This window comes from Oryzias latipes, chromosome 16 (genome assembly GCF_002234675.1).
Source record: "Oryzias latipes chromosome 16, ASM223467v1".
NCBI lineage: Eukaryota > Metazoa > Chordata > Actinopteri > Beloniformes > Adrianichthyidae > Oryzias > Oryzias latipes.
Genome location: NC_019874.2, coordinates 25,213,843 through 25,236,629, shown reverse-complemented (window position 1 = coordinate 25,236,629; position 22,787 = coordinate 25,213,843). Strand labels below are relative to the sequence as shown.

General features: G+C 39.6%; 1 protein-coding gene across 2 annotated transcripts in view; it reads left to right on the top strand.

The window, feature by feature from the left end:
* Positions 1-22,787, top strand: part of LOC105356006 (B-cell receptor CD22-like) — a 40,873-nt gene that overhangs the window by 2,940 nt on the left and 15,146 nt on the right. Inside the window, exons 3-4 of one of the 2 annotated variants that reach the window (XR_002874901.1) lie at positions 380-455; positions 543-722. The exons of the other annotated variant lie outside the window; for it this stretch is intronic. The gene's annotated coding sequence lies outside the window, so the exon portion shown is untranslated. Of the gene's footprint in view, positions 1-379; positions 456-542; positions 723-22,787 lie in introns of those variants that run through there. 2 annotated transcript variants of the gene reach the window in all.

The following is a 22,787-nucleotide window of genomic DNA, read 5'->3' as shown; positions in this document are numbered from 1 at the left end:
TTATTTTGATTATTTGATAATGAATTACAAGGTTTACAGTCTTTGAACAACAAATGTACAAAAATAGTACACATTTTTGGAGGAAATCTAAATTAAATTGCTTATCTGTTGCAATTTTAGTCACAAAGAAGTAACATAATATTCGTGGATGAGGGGGCTATTTGGGTAGTGAAAACCCCAAATTGAAAATGAAACCTATATAAAGCAGATCAGTCCAGTAAGAGCTAGGAACAGCAAAAACCCTCTGCTCTCAGGCCTCTGGTAGACGACCTGAGTTTGGTTGAGAAACCAAGCAATGGGAAAGAAGAGAATTTGTATGTGTTTCTGTTTGTGTATAGATAAATTATTTACAAATATTCTGCATTTTCAAAATCAACAGATAGAATTGGAGTTGTGAAAATTCTTTTGATTGGCACGATTTTTGGCTTCATAGTTGTAGTATTCCATTTGCACAGGTAAGAAACACAAAAAAGGCAAATATTTTATAAAAGTAACACCAGTCAAAATTGCTCATACAGTCTTGTTTGTAAATTAATTTTAAGACTCAGGAGGAATAAACTTCAGCAAAGAACCATGAACACGTCAGTCTGCATTGAGCTTGTGGTAAGAAAACTCACTGCATTTTAATGGCGGCTCTGTTTCCAAACACTGGAACTAAACCTGTGAGGATCAATGTCTTGCCCAAGGACTCTTCAACACTTGTGCGATCCTAGGCATTTTAACATTGGGAGTTGGGTCATCCAGACCCTCTGGACAGTGCGCTGAAGCTTTTATCTTCAATGATTTGTGATTTTCACTGGTGTCCATGGATGACATGAAATCTTTTGCTTTTTAAGGACGTTTTAAAAGTAGCACGAAATTTATGCCGTCTATGTAAAAGTTTGATTGCGTACACTGATCGTCCAAAACGAGCGTTATGGCGTTGTGGACGTGCAGTTTTGATTCTGCTGGATTGCCGTTTTGGACGTGTGGTTTGTACAGGTTAAGACGCATTTTTACATTCATTAAGATTAAAACTGTTTAAAATTATTAAAAAGATTTGTGTACTCTTTATTTAACACTTATTTTTTTATAGTATTTTTACCTGTGTGTTGTGGGTCTTTTGTTATGAAATGAGAACACACATTGAAAGGAATATTAATCATTTTTCATGTTTTTGGATACATTTCAGGAGTAAAATGGGAACAACAGGAAGAAACCATGAGTGCAACTCTGCCACAGACACTGCTGAAGGTCAAGTAGAGATTGTTGCAGGTCCAACCCTGGACAAAGAAGACTTCATTCCCTCTGATGAGAATCAATGATTATTACATATCAGTCACCTAAATTGTGAATCATTACTGTTTACTGAAAAGATGTAGAAGTTCTGTCTGAAGATAATCAATAAGCACTCGATTTTGTTACTTGAAATAATCTGCACTTGATCTGATCAGAACCTGATGACAAAATCGAGGCAAAACTATGGAGTGAAATAACTCTGTAGGAGTGGGATTATATAAACGCGCTTCTTCCCACTCCTTTTTAAGCAACACTTGACTTTAGTTACTGATCACTACATTTAATTAAGCAAATGTGACTTAAGTGTGTCTTTGTCTGTTTGCATTTCATCATTTCTGTGAGGAGCTACATAAATCTGTGTATTTTTTCTTTTCTTTTGGGATTGACTACGATTAATGCTTGGAATAAAAATAAATCAAATCAAATAAAATTATACTTAACATAATTAGATTGTTTTTAATAACAATTTAAATTCTGCATTACGGGTCACAAGTGTGACTAAAAAATGGTTTCATTTCTAAGGCCATAAAAATGATCAATGCACTGTCATCCTAAAAGGAAATAAATAAAGTATCTCAGTGAAATATGTAGGAGGAGCAGGTGTACTGCAAATGATCACATGACTGTTTGCACCAATAGAAGAGGATGATGGCAATAAAACTCTCAACAAAAAGGTTAAAAAAGTATGTTAACGTAAAGATAGAACATAGATTTTTGGTACACATCATGGTTAAGGTGTCTAGTGTTGATATTTTAATTTGCAATTACTCTGCTTTATTTCATGTGATCATAGAACTCTCAAAATGTGTTCCTGGCAACAACAGTGACTGATGGGATAAGCCATTGTATCCACATCCTAATACAAAGGCTAACTGTCCTATCTTATTTTTGGCTATTTAACTTTCTACATAATTTTACACACAGAGAAGCACACTGCACTGGTCAATGAACCTTTATCCAATATATCCAGTGGTTGATACCGGTCAAAATAGCAATTAATCATAAAACCCTATTTTTTGGCCGACATTTCCATGAAAATCTAGAAAAAATATGATTGATTGTTATAAAGGGATACTAATGACACAGGTTTTGGATATTTAAATATCTGGAATTTTTTACGTCTTATGTCACCTCTTCACCATGTTTTTTTTTTCTAGAAAATGTTTGTAAGCAAGTTTGTCTGAAAACAAAGTTTTACCATTTTACGAGTTCCTTTCCTTAAAATAGAACTTTGATATATCTACATTTTCATTTATTTGCTTTAATCATAAACAAGCAGCAGTGTAAATAGATTTTTCCTCTCACTTTAAACAAAGAAGAATGTAAATTGTAAAAAGACAGTAAGAATGTCACACTGCAAACCTAGTAAATAAGGCTTTCAGACTTTCTGCAAAAAAATTCAAACTTAAAATAAATACAGCTTTGATCAAATACTGTGTTTTTGATTAGCAATAGTTTATTATTAAAGAGAAAACAACAGTGATCACAGATTATTACTTATCAGTAGCATTGATAACGTGACAAAAACTTGACGAAAAATACAAATTTTAACATTATAGGGGATAATAAGCTAGACTCAGTAATGGGTGCGTGATTTTGGTGGAAAAGGATCCACTGAAGAAAATTGTTTTTATTTGTGTCATGGTACCCCCGAGAGGCCCCCTCCTTTCTCCGCTTCCTCCTAGATTGGACCCAGCTGTTGGCATTCACCTCATCACCTGCACCTGTATTTAAGACGGCTCCAGACCAGAATTCGACGCCAGTTCGTCTGCCCTCTATGGTGCTTACTTGGCCTTCCCTAAGCTCTAGTTTTGATTATTTATTATTTATTTCCGTATTCCACCTCTTCGGAACTCCAGCACACTGACTCCATCCTGCCTTTCTCGCAAAACCAGCTCCACTTACCTCCTAGAAGCCGCTCCAGCTCTGCTCCGAAAATCCTCCTCCTCATCTGTCCTCTCCTACTCCGGTGACGTCTTCGCCACTAGGCTCCAAGCTGTTAAAGCCTCGTCAAAAATTAAATCCATTCACGCCACTTCCAGTGTCTGTCGTTTTGGGTTTCAGCATTTGGGTCTGCCTACGCAACCACCGAGCATGACAATTTGTTTATTTTTTTTGGAGAACTTTTTGCTGGAAATGAGTGGACAGAAGAAAAAAATCAAGGCGCTGCATTTGTTACTATTAAACCATGTTTAAAGCGTTTTTCATTAGTTTGTTTTTTTAAATAATTCTGTTGATCAACAACTCAAATGACTGATTTTGATTTTGATTTTGAAATTTTCAACAAATTTTTATTGTTACTTTTGAACGTTTCAAGTAATTTCGGAGAGCATTGTGGACTTTCTTTCTTCAACTGAGGGGCACCAACAATTTTGTCCACCACTGTATTTGCTGATCGTCCCGATGGGTTAGATAAAGCATCAGTTCAGAGAGAAAGTTCAACTCTTACCGGTTGTTTTTGTCCAGATGATGAAGCTAAAGTTTGTTTTAGAGAAGCCAGCACAGTGATACAGAACATTTGTTCTATTTTACCGGAACTACTATTTTAGGCGTGGTATATCACTTTTTAATCCACACCCAGAAGCCAATCAGAATAGAGTATTCACCCGGACCATGGTATAAATGTGTTTTTATTATTTTAGAATTAAATTAACTTTTCACAATCTCTGGATTTGTAAAAAAAAAAAAATTCTAAATTTTTTCGTACATGTTTATGTGGAGTGACAGCCACAATACAGCTGGTTTTTTGTTCTTTTAACAACCATAACAGTTTAATTTGTTCATTTTTAATGCTTTAAACCATCTTAGCCAGATACTGTTGTGTAGCCTGGATGATTTGTCTTTTCAAGATTTTGTTTTTTTGTCATTCCACACAAAGTATTTGCAGAGGTGAGACGAGATGTTGTTTCTCACTAGCATGACAGTGCAATAAAATAACAAAAAATAAAAATAGCAGTAAAATGAGATAAATAAAAATAAAATAGAATAAAAGGGGGTGTTAGAGTCTGTATCCATGTATTGTGTCTTCGGGTTGTTTGGGGGTGTTTGGGGGTTGGATCGGAGTGGAGTTTGTGAGAGCACGAATGAATGAGGAGGACAGTCCGTTCAGCAGTCTCACAACCTGTGGGAAGAAGCTTTTTCATCCTGCTGGATCTGCAGCTGATGCTCTTAAACCTCCTCACAGATGGCATGAGGGAGAACAGTCCATGAGAAGGGGGCTGGGGGTCCCTAATGATGGAGGTTGCTCTGCTTAGGCAGCGCTGCTCGTATAACTCCTCCAGGATCGGGAAAGGTGCACCAATAATCTTGCTCGCAGTCCTGACAATCTTGCTGGATCGTTGTTTGTCCTGAACCTTGCAGCTGCTAAACCAGGATGTGAAGCTCTGTTTTAGGATGTTCTCAATGTAGAAGGTGATGAGGTGAGGTGTTGGAATTCTAACCTGCCTGAGTCTCCGGAGGGAATGGAGACGCTTCTGTGCTTTTCTGGTGACATTTTCATTAGATATTCTCCAACGTTTTGAACAGAAACAGGAATATTAAATTTGAATAAAACCCTTTTGTAATTTAGACTAAACTTAAGTTTATATTTTTAAAAGTTTTTTTGTTGGACTGGACAGAAAAGAAGAGAGAAGGATGTTTGAGAGGAGGGGGTTGGAGGGTGATGATAGATGGGGGGTAAAATCATGAAGCATCATAAAGCAAAAAGTTGCTGGAAGTTAATAATCATTACTGTCAGGTGGAGATGAATAATAAATCTAAAAGGGACGGGGCCTGTCCACACACTCAAATGTTGCTAACATACCTGTTGGCTCCAATAATGTTCACATACAAACATGTCAACATGGACATAATACAACAGCTAACAGTCACACAGGCATACTTATGCATTCAGACACATGTGAAACATTTCATTCAGGGCCGCCGTTGCAGAGGGTCAGGTTCCTTCCTGCCAGGGAGGGGGTGGGGGACAGAAGATCAGAGGTCCCTCCTTCCTATGCATTTGTGTGTATGAGTGTGTGTTGGAGTGTATATTGATGTGGGGAAAAGGGTGCAGTTAAAATGGGCGGGTCTTGGTGTGGGGGTGTCCAGGCACTGCCCCTTTTTTTTTTACATTCTGTCACCCACCACAGCTGCCATGCTGCAAGTGTTAAACACAGCCGTGGATGAAATGGCTGCTGATGATGAGAAAATAGTGGCGGCGGCGCTAGAAAAAAAGGAAATGAGGTCTCACATCAGTCTCTCAATTACGCTTCCTGTCTACTTGTGGCTTAGACTCAATAATGTTGGGAAACACAAACTCTGTGCATGTTTTTTTTTTTTTTTTTTTTATGATACTGTGTTGATACTATGATACTTTATGCTTTGAGTTATATATAGCAATGTAAAAGCAGTGCCACCATAACTGTTGTGTTTTTTAAATTACTTTAAAGAAAACCCTCCCCTTAAAGTGTAATACTGAAAAAAATTTGAACTGCAGCAGTTAAAACCGCTTTGAGGAAGCTGGACAAAAAAAAGTAACACTTAAACTGCTGAGCTAAAACAGGCTGGTTTGTTCAAGTCTGCTTGACTTGACTTGCGTATGAATTAAAAAAAACGCACTTTAAAGGTTAGACAAAACTGCTTCTCAGACGAATATGGTTGTTTCGTGTTGATCTAAAAATGGTTTCTGAATTTTGTTTCTCCTTTACTGATTTGTGGTTTAAAGAGTAAACTTAAAAAAAAAAGGTTCAACACAGACTCAAAATTGGGAGCACATACTCTGACTTCTCCACCTTAAATATCAATAAATCCAAGTCCAGTCCAGATTTACTGACAATCATCTTCATCCACACTGAGGGTCTCAGCTGTATGGGAGGAAGTGCTGCCAAGTCTCCAGCAGTAAGAAGAAGACAAGAGAAGCCGTGTTCAGAAGAACCATTGATGGATTTACAGAACTGTAGAATTGGAGTCTTCTTTAGTGTTTAATAGTTATAATTCAACAGTGTGAACTGAACTGTGTTAATAGGGACATTTATATTTAAAAACAGCAGAAGACTGAATAAACACAAATGTATCACTGATTTATTTACTTATTGATTTTTTTTTGTTCACATATATTTTTAATGAATGAGAGTTTTATAAGTAAATTTTCTACAGAAAACAGTTACTATTATAGTATAGTTACTAGTATAGTATGGTATATGTTCCATACAAATTTATTGGCTCTCAGACACTCACAGGTTGCGTGTGTGCGTTGAAGTTGCGGCCCTCGCTCAGCTAGACCCTGCCTTCAGTGGCCCCCAGGCAAATTGAGTTTGAGACCCCTGTGTTACATAGTTTAGAAAAGTTTTGTTAATCCCATATGTAACCACTGAAAAGTGGAGGACTTGCTTTATTCTAAAGCCGTTCTTTTTAATATAATTGTAATTTTATAGATATAATTATAATTCAACCAACTATGTAATCATATATGGAATTTTGACATGAGCTACACCGTGAAAGTAAAACATTCTAAACGACAATAAGTACCGCAAAGGGTGTCACTTCTCATGCCGTTTTCCCATGTTTACTTCACTATTGACGAATTTAAGCATTGGAAAATCTACTGTCTTAACCCTCCTGTTATGTTACGGGTCAAATTGACCCGTTTTAAAGTTTGAACATCAAGGAAAAATAGTTAAAAGTATTTTTTCAGCATGAAACTTCTTCTGCTTGCCTTAATTAGTATAATCAACATGTACTATGAAAATGGTTCATTTCACATTTATGCAACCACACCTTGCATGTTTATATCACATAGATAGTGTTCGGGTCAGTTTGACTGCTGGGTCAAGGATGTCTTATTATTTTTAGAACCGGTATTCCTTTATTTGCAGCTGTTAGACATTTCAGCCCAAAAACACACATAGACACACACACAAAAACACACACACGCACGCACGCACGCACACAGGTGCATAGGTGTTGTGACTTTTGACAGGAACCATTTATGTTCTTGTGGGAAAACGCAAGCCACATTCAGTGGACACTCAACAGGGGAGGGGCAAAACATATAAAAGATTCTCTGCATGGGAGTCCGTCCAACATTACACAGGCAGACCTTTAGAAAATGAGTGGCAGAAGCAGAAAGATGACAGTCCAGGAGGCTATGGAAGTCATCACTGATCATGATCAGAGGAAGACTATCTTGGGCTAAATTCTGATTCTAATGATTCTGATTTGAACCAGATGAAGGAATTGCTATTCCTGTTCCTCAAGCAAGACATTCACATCAAAGAATGGTGAAATACATTGGCCTTCATCCCCAAATATGCAGACAAACCTGCCTGCAGAAACATAATAAAGACAGTGCCAGGGCCCACTAGGATGGCAGTGACTCATGTGACCATGTCAATTCAATTCAATTTTATTTGTATAGCCCAAATTCACAACAACAGTCGTCTCAATGGGCTTCATATCGGTAATTGAAAAAGTAAAACATAAAATCAAAAGGATCATGAATACATAGAATTCAAAAGGAAAATACTAAGTTGAACTAAAAAGACTAAACTAAACGGTCATCCCTTCCCTTAGAACCTCCTTCACGGTAAGGAAAAACTCCTGAAAAAAAAGCGGATTCCGGAAAAAACGAAGAAACCTACATGAAGGAGGGATCCTCCCCCAGGATGGACAGGCGATTTATCAGAACTCTTAGAGAAGAATTAACTTATCTAATGTAGAAAATGTATGTTTTAATATCTTATTCTTCATTATGTTATAGCTTTATCTTTAGTGTGAAGTGAACTCATTTTGAACTCATCAGGACTTATTCTCCAGTGACCTTCACTTGTGCTTTGTAGTTGCAGCAGCAAATAGGACTTCTTTGTGCAAATCTAGGAGTTTCCAGAGATGCAATAAATATGTCATGGACTACATTTCTACTATCTGGGTTGAACACCTTATCCTTGGGAAAGTGTTCAGATTCGTGTTCTCATGTGGAGGTTGGAGCTGACCTTTGCTCTGGATACCGGTAAAGGAACCTTGGGTTGTCCAGGAATGATTTACTCTGACCAGATGGGGACTCTTTTGATCATCGGACTGTGTGCGCCGGTGAAAACGGGCCCCCGAGAGGCGGAGCGCATCTGAAGTTGGCAGCCGTCAGCTATTGGCCAGAGGAAGCAGGCGGGCTATCAGCTGACGAATCAGAGGGACCAGGGGCGGAGATCCAGCGACCATGCTCTTTCCGGAAGGCGGAGATTCAAACACATCTTAAAAAGACTGGTTTTAAAGTTTTCCATTGTTCTTAGGAAAATCTACGAGTAATTCGCATGTAACTTGTGCGTCAGTAGATCTTTACTTGAGAATCCAGATATATCTGCATTAATGTTTTAAACTGTGCTTTAGAACTATTGTCAGGGAAATAAACTCCGTGTATTTTTAAACCGGTTGAATCCTTGTTTGTTTTACCACTCTCGACTATCGAACATGCATGGATGGAAAGAACTCAAAAACGGACGATTTCTTTCCTTCAATTTTGGTGACCTCGAGACGTGAAGTCGGGGGCGGAAGAAAGCGGACCAGACCGGTTGGACCACATAGTGGCTTATTACGAGATTTCTGAGACTTTCGACGAAAAGTCTGGGGATGCTTCCTGCCATGCGGTCGACTTCTTCAGAGGCCTCATTCATAATCATGGTGAGCAGAGCCTTTTGTAAAGTCTGCGTATTGATGAACTCAAATTAAAGGAGAAGTCGATTGTATGGGTGGCGGAGTGTTCCCTATACGAACGATCGGGCGAGCGCACCCCAGTAAATAAGTGTTGGGTTCACCCTCCCTAGAACAGCGGATTGAACGGTGGCAAAATATACACTTTGGACAGCAGTAAATTTTGAAAAATTGGACATTTATAAATTATGCAGGTTTTTCGTCTGTTCGGCCTGTAAACATTGAACGTTGGCAAATTGGGAGCTTGTGATATTTGGAAAGCAGCAAATTGACTAGGTTTGCGTCTGTTCAACCTGTTAAAAAAATCCCTTACGAAAAACAGAGTTACTATAGGAACTAATTTTGCGCGTCTAGGATTTTCGGAAACACCAAGGAGGCTTCGGCCTCTACAAATTATTTTTTTATACGCGGAGAGAAACCAAATAAAGGTTTCAAAATAAACATGAAAGGTGAATTTGACAGAAGATGAGGAAAATTGTGCATTTTTGTCAGGAAAAAAACGACAACAACATGACTTGACGACTGACTGATGACAATACAGACGTGATCGCTGATGAACGGACTGAATGTATGAGATTTTGGAGACGTGACTGCTTATGAATGAAATGTATGCATGAGATTTTGGAAAGTATGGGATGAAAAACTGTTTGAAAGCAGCGAATTTTGGCTTTATTTTCCATGTTTCTGTGTGAAATGTTTTCTCTATGGACGTGGCCATCTTGTTTCGAATTAGCCAATAACGGGACGTTTTAGTTTCTTTCAAATGCGTCGACAGCGCTGATTGGCTTTGTTTGTACCATGTGGTCGGCGTGACGGCGTCCATGGAGACCGAAATGTTCAACCTGCGCTAAACTTTCACGTAACAAGGCTTAAGAGTTTGCGAACTAATTTGTGGTAAAATAACAACTGACATTGTAGTTATTGAGCGTGGTCATGACCTCGGTTGTAAGACGTCGATAAAAACAAATTTCAGTGGTCTTAGTTCGACGAAAAAGATTTTTAAGTAGAAAGGAGTCTATGAGCAGCGCTTCCGATGGAAGTTTCAGCCACAACAGCAGCTTGACTACAGCTGCAGCCTGCAGCAACGGTCTCTGTTCTGCCTCTGCTCGAACGAAAATAACTTTCTCGGGAGTTTGCCTAAAGTTGGGCAAATCTTTCTAAAACACAGTAAGGTAATAATATCGGTCTAATATATTTTGTGTAAAATGATTTTGCAATTATTTCGGTTTTCTTATTTTGAATACATCATGTTTCTACTTTATTTGTAATTCCTAATTTAATTACCACGATTTAGTTAAGTTTTGCTAAAAAGTAATGCTATTGACACTAAATGTAAGTATTTGTTGGTTTAGATCCGGACTCCCTTAAAAAGAATGTTTGCAATGTTTAATTTATTGTATGTTTGTTTTAATATTTCCCAGATTACTTAGTGTTGGTGTTAAAGCATTTATTGCGGTTTAAAGATGACAGTTAAAGCAGATCCCATGTTTTGATGTAATTATAGTTTGAAGACAGTGTAAGTGGATGTTGTACAGAATGGGGAAAGGACAAAGCAGTGAATTAAAGTAGAAATGAAAGGCATGTGCAGTGATAGAGGGTCTGTGGACACAGAAAGGTATGGTAAGGAGGTGCTGGTTCTAGTAGAACAGAAGAAGGGAAAACATGAATGTTAATGCTAGTGATAAACGATTCATTTCAGTGAAATGGTTTATTTTGTTTATCTGTAAGGTACCTAATTTGTTGTGTTATGTCTTTTGGTGTGGTTTTGAGAAAACGGTTAAAAGTTATTGTCTGCGTATTAATTGTCTGTGTTTTAACGAACCTGTTGTTTGAGTGTGAATTGTGTTTTAGTTAAATAAGAAAAAGCATAAATTGTGGAATTTTGTTGCTTGTAGCACTTCTCAAAATTCTTTTTGTAGGACAGCAAGTCCTTAATGGTAAGTCAAAACAATTTTTCTTTGTTTCTGGATTAAAAGTGAATGATTAGCTGCCAGAATAAATCTAAAAACAATGTATTTTTCAAAGATTTTGCTCCACATCCGTCATATAGTTGAGAGAAAAGTTTAGGGATTTTTTCCTTTGCTGATTTTCATCATTGATTAACTGACTTTATCCACAGTGTTGGTGATGGTGAAAAGAAAGCATGACAGTAACAAATCTGCTTTAACAACATCTGCAGTAACATGTTTTTTCCAAGCAGCACATAGCTTTAATGTTGCAGGAAAGGCGCAGAGCCGTCCCGAGACCTCATAAATCTTTACACAGAAAACCCCCTCTGCTTCATTGGGTGAGTGACAAAAAGAGCATTTCTTAGTTCTCTGGCTTCACAGGAAGGAGCCTTGTTAGGAGCGTCTGACCCTCAGGTCAGCTCCGCTAATCAAATGAAGCCATGACTGCATGCATGGAGAATGCATCGGAGCGTCTGCGAGGTGATAAGAGTCGATTTAAAATGCATCTGATTCATCACTACAGAGCACATTTGCAGAAAAAGGGCAAAGGGAGGAGTTGAACAACTGAAAAACAGTTATTTATACTGCAGGAAAAATCCACACGGGATAATGAAGTTGTTTAAAAAAAAAAAAAACAAAGCAAATAACATGATGAGTTTAAATACCCTCAGGACCCGTAGCAATGTTCAGGTATCGGAGGCCAGGACAGGAGGACGGGTATCCCCTCCTGGAAGGCGTGAGCCACCCAGAGACCACCCCCAGCAGCAGCTGGAAATGGCATCTGTGGCGCTCAGGACATATGGCAACGACTGCCCACAACAAGGTACCCAACAGCAGAATGCACAAACCAGGAGCAGAGGACATGAACAGCACCCACGACCGCTCCAAGCTCCTCCACTGTGGCGAGGACCACAGGTGGCAAGTCGGACAATACCACTTGGTGATGCAGGAGCCATGGTCCCTTTCAAGCTCAGAGGTAACTCATGATGAGTCTAGTGGACAATCCATCAGCTCTGCCAAATGAACATCTGACTCCTCAAACCCGGCAAAAGACCATCCAACTGACTTTTGACCAGATGGTGGAACATTCATTTGTGCATTCACCACACACGCCTATGAATCTGTTGGGACGGAACATTTTTGTCAAAACAGGAGCCAGTATTCTTTCAGACTGGATGCCATGCCACAACCTACAGACAACCCTTACTGCTGACACCTGCTGGATCCAGAGGGCCCTGAAACGCCAGGTGTGTCCATGTATTTCGGGTTTGGATGCCATGAGTCCTGTCCTAGAAGCATTATTTTTCCGCCTCCGATGACCTGAACTGCACATTCTATTATGACAAAGAGGATGATCAACTGTACCAAGAAGCATTTCATCAGGTAGACGGCCATACGTGGCATTTAAACTACACTGACATATATATTGGTCAAGAGGGTGTATAGTTTATTTTGCATTCACACACTCACATTTGCAATGATACCGGAAGTTAGTCACACCTGTATCGCACATAGAATTAGCACTCCCCTGGTCATGAAGCTCGGCAACTCAGACCCATGACTGAGAGGGATGTAAACAAACAACTGTCTAAACTGTGATTTTCAGGTGTTCACTTCTCTCCCTTAATAAATATGTACAGGATAACTTTGTCTTCAAGGACTAACTCCTCAGTTCTGGAGCATTTCTACATCGTCAGTCATCGCAGCAGATAGAAGACAGATCATGAAGATGCAGAGGTGATGTTAAAAACGCTCTCTGATGCTTCATGGTCAACAGGTTCATTTGATGTTTGTTCATGCTTCAACGCTTCCCCGGTGGAGATTCAGGTAACTGCAGGAGCAAATGTTTTTAGATCTCAGTGCAGCTGAGTGAAGGATGCAGATGAAGGAAATTCTGATTAGTTTGTGGAACTCTGGTGTAATTGAGCATTCGTATTTTTCACGGTTTACTCCTTTGAGACCGGTTTTACAAGTAGATAATAAAACTTATCGCATGGCACATGATTTAAGGGCTGTTGATGATGTAACCATTACTCCAGTCCTCCCTGTGCCTGATCCACATCGCATGCTTTCAACTTTAACCCCACCATGTGCGTGGTTCACTGCTATTGCTTTAGCAAGTGCTTTCTTTTGCATTCCATTACATGAAATAGCAGACATCTATTCGCATTTCAGTATAAAGGTATCCGTTTGCAGTACACAGCTTGCCACAAGGATTTAAATATTCTCCTGGCATGTTCAATCACTTTTTAAAGTTTCTCCGACAGGATATTATGCTCTTAGAGGGTTGTGTTTTTGATGTAGGTTGATTATCTCCTGCTAACAGCACCAACTGCTGAAACCTGCCTACAAGTAATGAAAGATCTTCTTTTGATGTTGTTTGATTTGGGTTTTGAAGTGTGTAACAGGAATTTGCGACGTTGCAGAAGGGAAGTCACATTTTTAGGTACAACTGTTTCCAGCACAGGCTCTTCAATGTCTACGGAGCATAGAAAGTCTGTTTTGCAGCAGAAACGTCCAGAGACAGTAAGACAAATGTTGGCATTTTTGAGTCTTTGTGGTTAAGGAAGACATTTTCTTCTTTGTTTTGTGGAACCTGCTGCCCCTTGAGGTCAATGCTAAACAACAAGGGTGACAGACCTCACGGCTGCAAGGCAACGACGATAAGTGGTTTCATTTCTTCACCTTGTAATCTTGCTTTTCACAGGAACATGGACAGAGTGCCTGTTAATCTAAATGGTGCACTGATCTGTTTGTTGTTCTCCTATTTTATGTTCAATTTTTATTCAATTTATATTTTTCCTTTCAATTTATCTGGTTTTGTGTTTGTGCCTTATCTCTGTTTGACTCTGCAATGTTTCTACTCCAAGAGAGGGAGATGGACATTAGGGAGTCTTAAGGAACTTGTTTTATTATCATCGTCAAATTGTTTTATTATTATCATTGTTTACTTGTATTTGTTTAGGAAGAATGTTTAAATGGTAACTCAGATTGACCTTTTTCACTTTGTCTACAGCTTTGTGTGTGTGTGTTCATCTGGTTCACTCATCCTCGGCACGGATGAGGAAGTTTTACGACACTGTTCTGGGTTGATTAGGCAGTGATACGACTGTCTCTGATGAACTCTTCTTTATCTTGAATTTTTTTCTTCCCCACTTCCCCACTTGTGTTCTTGATGACTGCACGAGGTGGAGCAGACCTTTCAGAAGAGAAACACTGGTGGACTTTTTCCTTCACATTTGCTGCTCTCCCCTGCGCAGGCGTAACATGATTCTTGTGTCTTGTGTTTTGTTTTTCTGATATGGTTTTTGGTTATTGTTTTTTATTTTACGGTTACTGACCCTAACACTAATATTTAGATCCACAGCAGATTCATCTTGGGGAGAAGGTACGTATGTGTGGACACCTCCAGCTCAAAATTGGTCTAAAATAATTTCCAACTTCACAGTCACTGAGTTGCTTTTCACCTTCCGTGTCGACACTACCAGACAAATTTTTCCGATCCAATACCACCAACAGGATGCTACTGAATCATATTCGGAAGTTAGTCCGACATCCAGTTGCTCCCGCATGTTTATATGTGCGTGGGCAAATGGGTGAGATCCGTGTTGGCAGGTTGGTTTCTGTCCAGACATGGCATGTTAACATTACTACTCCCACTAGCCCCATGTGGAAAGGACCAGGCTCTGACTCTCCGGGAAAGGTAAACATCATAACTGGAATTCCTTCCACAGATGTTTGGTTCCAGATTGTGACAGGCATCAGCGGGGAAGCTAACAACTGGTTGCTGATGGTCGAACAAGCAGAAAATGTAATAGAGGAAGACTGTGTTGTGTGTATAGGCCCCCGTCCTTTGTTGCGTGTGGTTCCCGCAGCAGTTCCAGCAGAATGTGTCACTGACTTAATGACTAACATGATTCCTTTTAGCCCGGACTGTCGGAAACTGGATTGCTTTTATCCTCTGGCCCCCAGTGATAAAAGTAAGCCTGTTTTTGACCGACGTGTGGCCCCTCAGAATTTCTCATGTTTCGTGTTGCGTTATGGAAATGGTAGTCGATTTATAGGTAATGTTACTGACAATTGGTGTAATAACACTGACTCATTTCCAGCCACTCTCACGAGCGGACATTTGGATATGGTGTGGCACAAATCAAATATTTGACAGATTACCCCTGAATGCCGCCGGACGGTGTGCATTGGTCACTTTCATCTTACCCGTTTTTATTCAACCGATGGATTTGACAGGTGTCGCACCCCCGCTGACCCACCAGCCTCCAAGCGTAAAACGGGCTGGATGGGCCAGAATGATCCGACATACATTGACTCTCTTGGTGTCCCTAGAGGCGTTCCAGATGAGTATAAATTAGTGAATCAGGTGGCTTCTGGGTTTGAAAGTATTTTATTATGGATTACCCCTAATAAAAATGTGGACAGAATTAAATACATTCATTACAATGTTCAGAAGTTAGGCAATTACACTGTTGCAGGTTTTGAAGCTGTGCGTGAACAATTGAAGGCTACGTCTCTACTGGCGTTCCAAAACAGAATTGCATTAGATATGTTATCGGCGGAGAAATCTGGTGTTTGTGGTATTTTTGGTGATCAGTGTTGTACTTTTATCCCCAATAATACGCAAGCTGGGGGTAAGTTGTCAGTTGCTATTGAAGGTATACGCACATTAAATAAGAAAATGAAGGACCATTCAGGTGTTGACACATCCATGTGGGATGACTGGATGAAAGTGTTTGGTCCCTGGAAGAATTTGATCTCCTCTATTCTTGTTGCAGTTGCCGTTTTTACAGCTATTCTCACTCTATGTGGTTGTTGCTGCATTCCCTGCATTAGGTCACTTCTGACACGCCTCATAGAGAAGGCGGTGGGCGACAAGGATCGTGAGCATGGCCATTATGCCATGTTACCTGTCAGTGATCCTTTTCCCCCACCCCAGCTGTCAAATCAGTTTGTGTGATTTTGTTCTGCCTTAACATTTCTCGCTTTCCTCCCCCTTAATTCCAGGTGTTCTTTTCTTTACAGGAAGTGTTATCTTCTTTCCTTTTATAATTGCTATTTGAATTTGAATTAGACTGACTTAGACATTGAATTTGTTTGTTTACCTTATTTACTACTTTATTTCTTGTACTATGTCACTTTTATTTATGGAATTGTGACAAGGGGTTAGGTCGATCTTGTGAGCATGAGCATCCTTAGGGGTGGTTGCCGCAGGAGCACGGAACCGGCGCAAGACTTTTCCTGTCAGACTGAACACTGAATGTTTACTGATGCTCCGACAGGTTTCGCTTGCCCGTTCATGCATGGACGCCTAACTCCTTTGAAATATTTTGTGTTCCAGACTGTGCGGGCTTGAGACCACAGCTGTCGGGTCAGGTGGACCTGTTTGTAATGTTTTGTTGTTTTTGAGTGTTGTAGTGTTAAATCTTTTAGGTGATCACACTTTGTGTGATCAAAAGAGGGAAATGTAGAAAATGTATGTTTTAATATCTTATTCTTCATTATGTTATAGCTTTATCTTTAGTGTGAAGTGAACTCATTTTGAACTCATCAGGACTTATTCTCCAGTGACCTTCACTTGTGCTTTGTAGTTGCAGCAGCAACTAGGACTTCTTTGTGCAAATCTAGGAGTTTCCAGAGATGCAATAAATATGTCATGGACTACATTTCTACTATCTGGGTTGAACACCTTATCCTTGGGAAAGTGTTCAGATTCGTGTTCTCATGTGGAGGTTGGAGCTGACCTTTGCTCTGGATACCGGTAAAGGAACCTTGGGTTGTCCAGGAATGATTTACTCTGACCAGATGGGGACTCTTTTGATCATCGGACTGTGTGCGCCGGTGAAAACGGGCCCCCGAGAGGCGGAGCGCATCTGAAGTTGGCAGCCGTCAGCTATTGGCCAGAGGAAGCAGGCGGGCTATCAGCTGACGAATCAGAGGGACCAGGGGCGGAGATCCAGCGACCATGCTCTTTCCGGAAGGCGGAGATTCAAACACATCTTAAAAAGACTGGTTTTAAAGTTTTCCATTGTTCTTAGGAAAATCTACGAGTAATTCGCATGTAACTTGTGCGTCAGTAGATCTTTACTTGAGAATCCAGATATATCTGCATTAATGTTTTAAACTGTGCTTTAGAACTATTGTCAGGGAAATAAACTCCGTGTATTTTTAAACCGGTTGAATCCTTGTTTGTTTTACCACTCTCGACTATCGAACACGCATGGATGGAAAGAACTCAAAAACGGACGATTTCTTTCCTTCACTAACAACTACATATAACTACATATTTAAAGTCCAACAGATGAGCTTCATCCAGACTGAGTTGGGGGGACGGCCAGGGGGGCGAGTCAAGCCGGTGACAGGATCCAGGTCAAGACAAGCATGACCCGTGCGAAGTGTGCAGAATTAATTTGCACAAAGCACAGTGTGATGGCTGGTCACCCTTGTGCTGTGTATATGTACAGACACACACAACTTCATATTCCAATTGCTTGTCTGTTGTATTGTGATTTTGTTTTTTTTCTGATTCACAGTGCATGTATGTAAAACAAATTTCCAAGATTATGTTTCAATGTTATGTAAGGTTATTATATTTTATATGTTAATGCAAAGTTTATTTTTTATTTATTTACAAATGTTGGGTTATATTATTAGTCAATAGAATTTTCATTAATCTGTTGGTAGTTTTAAAGATGAATATTTACCATTTACTACAACTCTATGGTGACAAAACCTAATGTAACAGGTCATAACCAAAAAAAAGTGCCAATCAAAGGATTGAAGACAGCAAACATGAGCTAATGTGGAGTATGACAAATTTAATTTCCAATTCATAATTTTTTTTATAAGGCCTATATTACAGATGAGGAGCTGACGGGGCAATGTGAGGCACTAGGCGACATACTGCATTCTGAAGGAAACTGATTTGGACAGTAGAGAGCTTGTTCAGGAAATCAAGAACTTGCCTAATTTACCAATTTACTAATTTTCCTTGAGCTCATCACGTTCATGTCTGATAAGGATCTATTAGAAATCTATCCCAACTTTTGGACTGTTCTCAGGATTGCACTCGCCTTGCCAGTCACTGTGGCTCAAGCAGAGAGGAGCTTTTCAAAACTCAGGATGATCAAGTCATACCTGAGGTCAACAATGTCTCAGGAGCCGCTCACTAAACTTGCTGTTGTTTGTATCAATCATTCAGTAGGGGAGCAGATTTTAGATGATGACGTTATTGACGAGTTTGCATCAAGGAAGGCTAGAAAGGTTAGGTTTTAGATAGTGTTTTCTGTTCTTAGTGCAATGGTGCTGCATTTATATTTATTTCAGCGTGTTATTTGTGAGATAAAAGATTTTTGCTTTATAATATTTATTTTAGATTATTTACTCAAAACTGTTTGATTAAATATTTTCTGACCTTACTGTATTTTTACCATGCTTATAGTATTTTATCTTTATGTTAAGATAACTGTTATAATGCGGTGCATAATTCTGATAAACGTCTTTTGTATCAAATTCTTAATTTCAATGACAATAAAACAAGTCAGTTGACATGGACAAAGTGACAAAGTGAGGGGGGGGGGTGGCCTGGGGAGTAATTCAGGGTAGAACCGCCACTGCTCAGGTTTATTCTTCCATCTATCTATGGCAGTGTTCTGAAATCCAAACACACCAAACCAGTTCCACCTGGGTTGTTACCAGCTGAAAGAGATCACCAGTTTAGGGGGGGAGGCACTGGCTCCCCAACCCCCAGCTGAGGACAAAGTACTCCTAATGACCCAAAACCATGTAAGCTAAGTTAAATTCTATAAATGGGAAATTGGCTGACTCAATGTTACACAAGTGCTTTTTTTCTTTTCAGGTGTTCTTCAAGTTAATATACTGGTTAATAATCAGAGTGAAGGAACATTACAAGACATCAAAGAAGGGAACAGCATCATCCTGGAGTGCAAACTGAAGAAAAGCAACCCTTGAAAATAGTCAGATTTATGAATTGATGATGATCAAACCAGAGGACAGAGGAAACTACACAAGTGGAGCCAGAAACCTGATTGGCTCTGGAACATCTTCTTTCTCTTTCGGCTTTTCCCATCAGGGGTCGCCACAGCGAATCATCCTTTTCCACCTCACTCTATCATGAACATCTTCTACCCTAACGTTAGCCAACTTCATGTCCTCTGTTAAGACATCCATGTATCTCCTCTTTGGCCGTCCTCTTGCCCTCCTGCCAGGCAGCTCCATCTCCAACATCCTTCTACCAATATATCCACTATCCCTCCTCTGAACATGTCCAAACCATCTCAGTCTGGCTTCTCTGACTTTGTCGCTAACACAGGCAACATGAGCCGTCCCTCTGATGTACTCGTTCCTTATCCTGTCTAACCTGGTCACTCCTAAGGAGAACCTCAACATCTTCATCTCCGCTACCTCCATCTCAGCCTCTTGTCTCTGTCTCACTGCTACCGTCTCTAACCCATAGAGCAGAGCTGGTCTCACCACTGTCTTGTACACCTTTCCTTTGAGTCTTGCTGGCACTCTTCTGTCACACAACACTCCTGACACTTTCCTCCAACCGCTCCAACCTGCCTGCACTCGCCTCTTCACCTCTTTTCCACAATCCCCATCACACTGAACTGTTGACCCCAAGTACTTAAACTCCTGCACCTTCTTCACCTCAGTCCCCTGTAACCTAACGCTTCTACCTTGATCCCTCTCATTCAGACACATGTATTCTGTCTTACTACGACTGACCTTCATACCTTCATACCTGGCTCTGGAACATCACAGTCGCTTAATCTTGATGTTAAATGTAAGCTCCACATATTTATGGATACTTTAAATAACATAAGCAATACTTTTTTTTTTTCAACTTCTAGGCAAGCCGATGAATATAGCCATTTCCAATTTGGGTTTTCATAATAACAGAGTTAAAGTCAACAGCAGCGTCTCATTTACCTGCAATGCTGCAGCAAATCAAAAGCCACAGTTCTCCTGGTACAAACAGTCTGAAGGCCAACAAAAGATTTTGATAACGGACCAAAGAGTTTTGAATATAGATCGGGTTCAAAGAACAGATGAAGAATGTTACGTGTGCACTGCATCCAACACCCTTGGTCAGGGGAAAGACAGTTCACCTTCTTGTATACAAGTTCTGTGTGAGTAACAACCTTTTCTGCAGTTTATTAAAATCGAATAAAAGTAAAACTATTGGCATCTTTAACTAGTGGACCACATAAGGGAATTTTTCTATCCAAAATAATGTTTGAGGTGGTCTGATTCAGATCGCCAGGTATTTTTTACTCACCCAAACTATAAAAGTTTATAAAAAAAAGATAAACTATTCATAAATAAAGCATATGTAACGTCAGAAAGTTTTTTTTCAATGCAAATATGTCTTTGGCAACAGTTTATACGAATTTACGGAAGATATTTGTAATTTGTTTACAGTTTGAAGACAATTGTTTGACTGTTAATCTACACTTCATTAAGTAATGGGTGTTTACTTTTTGTACTTTACAGATTAAGTGCCAGCATAAATTTAACAAACTTTAAACTTTCAAAGTCAATTTTTTCTTTTCAGTTCCTCCCACCAACGTTCTGCTGACCATGGACACAAAGGTCAGAGAGGGTCATCTCATCACAGTCAAATGTACCGCTGAAAGTTTTCCAGCTGCTACTTTCACTGCTAAAACAAATTCAACATCATATAATCACTCCTCGGGAATAACTACACCTCATTCTGAAAAACACACTTTCACAAATGAATTTAAAGCAGCTTCAGTTCATAATGGATCTTACATCTGCATTGCATCAAACAGTGAAGGAAATCAGAGAAGCCAGAAGAAGAAGCTGGAGTAATGTTATAGAATTTCTTGTCTTGCTAGCAAATGTCATAAATAAATCAGTCAGCCTTTTATAATGTTGTGACAAAACTGATTTGTTGCACTGCTCTTGAGGTTCAGCGAAACACAAAAGCTTGATTTGTCCGTTTTTTTTAAAAAAGTATTTATAACAAACAGTTTGTACAAACAGTGTAACATTTTGTCCACATTGAAAGCAATTTGCATGTTAAATTTGCTTTGGATGCCCCTTTTTCTCCGTGTGGCAAATTCTCTGCTTGCCCAAAAATGTGTTCCTTTAACCTTGACGCCTGTGGGAGGAGCTACAAGCTGATATCTTGATCCTGATGTCTACATGAACAGGTTTTTCTCTCATTTACAATCCATCAAAGACATGAATAATGTTGAGAGTTCAAGCTTATTTATTTTGAAGAGAACTAAAAACACATTAGAAATCATTTCTCCATGTCTGGGTTAATGAGATCATTCTGAGATTCTTCCAGTAAAGTGAGCTTCACTCCTGCAATAAGAGTTGTGTCTGAATGACACCCGCTTCTGCGTTGTTTCCATCTCTCTGACTGATTTAGAAGGCCTGTTGTCCCGAATTAACCAGAAAGGGAAAAAATATATACAGGAATAAAATAAGAGCTTTTTTAATCATTGTCCCAATGTAAATAAAAATATCCTAAAGTTCAAGAGGCCCGAGCAGGCTGCCTCCTCAAGCTGCAGCAGCTCTCTGTCTGCCCGCCAGCTCGCCCCGTGTAGCAGGCGCGATTACTCCAGCTCCATGGGCCCTAGGACAGACTGTCTAGAGCAGAAGTGGCCAAATCCAGGCCTCGAGGGCCGGCCTCCTGCTGAGTTTCAGGAAACCCTGCCTTTTCTCCTGCTGATTTCCTAGATTATTTGTGTTTAGCCAATAAGGAGCTTCAAAAGCAGGTTGATTGGAAAACATATAGGGCACTGGCCCCCGAGGCCTGGATTGGGGTACCCCTGGTCTAGAGAATACCTGCCTTCCCTCAACAGTAGCCATGACGAGCTCTAGTAGGCCCGAAAGGGATAGAGCAGGTTAGGAAAGGGATGGATGGAAGTTCAGGAGAACCAAATCGGATGTATATTCTAACCGATGATCATGTTACTGAAAATGTCATGTGCCCAAAGTTCAGTTGGGTTGATGTGCCATGGCGACGTCACCATAGTTCAAATGTTTGCTCCACTGAAATTGCGCTGCGGCCAGACCGCGGCCCCACGCCTGTCGCTCAGGACCTCAGATCACATCTGTACCATTGACTCAACATTGAAACTGGCAACCTTAGCCATGCAAATCCTGTTCGGTATAAACACTGTTTTAGTTGGCAGTTTATTTACGTTCCTTCTTGTGTATTCCATTTTTTGTTTTTGGTTTGATTGAGTTTATCAATTTAGAGATTTAAAAGAAATGAACAGTGTTCTCAAACCAAGCAGGAAAATATTGTGTGGCTGAACACACATTCAGTAAAGGCTGTTTGATGGTAATTGAAAAAGCAAGATCCAGTAATTTGAACATTTTTGGTTTCTTTCAAATTAGGAAGTATAAAAATTGTATGCATTCTCCTAAATTGACAGTGTTATGAAGAGGCTTGGAAAAAATCTTGAAGTCCTAAACTGCTACAAAGAAAGTTAAAAAGTTTCATTTATTTAATTGTCATTCATGTGGTTTTGTTACAACTCATTCTATTTTAATGTTATCCCCAAACTGCCAAATGATTGGCTTTTATCACACAGTGGTAAAAAGTAGAAGTGCACTTGAGGAATAATAACTTCTCTTATTGTGAAGCTGCGATCAACTTAACACGTGTGTCTCTCTATTCTATACCACAGATCACATGGCCTCTAAAATGCTTAAGGAACATCAGCTGTGAAACTTTTCTTTATTGGCATTATTTTGACCTTTATAGTGGTTGTAGTTTTTAATTTACAGGTAAGAAATATAGCTTAGTCTTTGTCAAGTGTATTTGTAAACTGCGTTCTCCCACACTTGCAAAGGGACAGGACT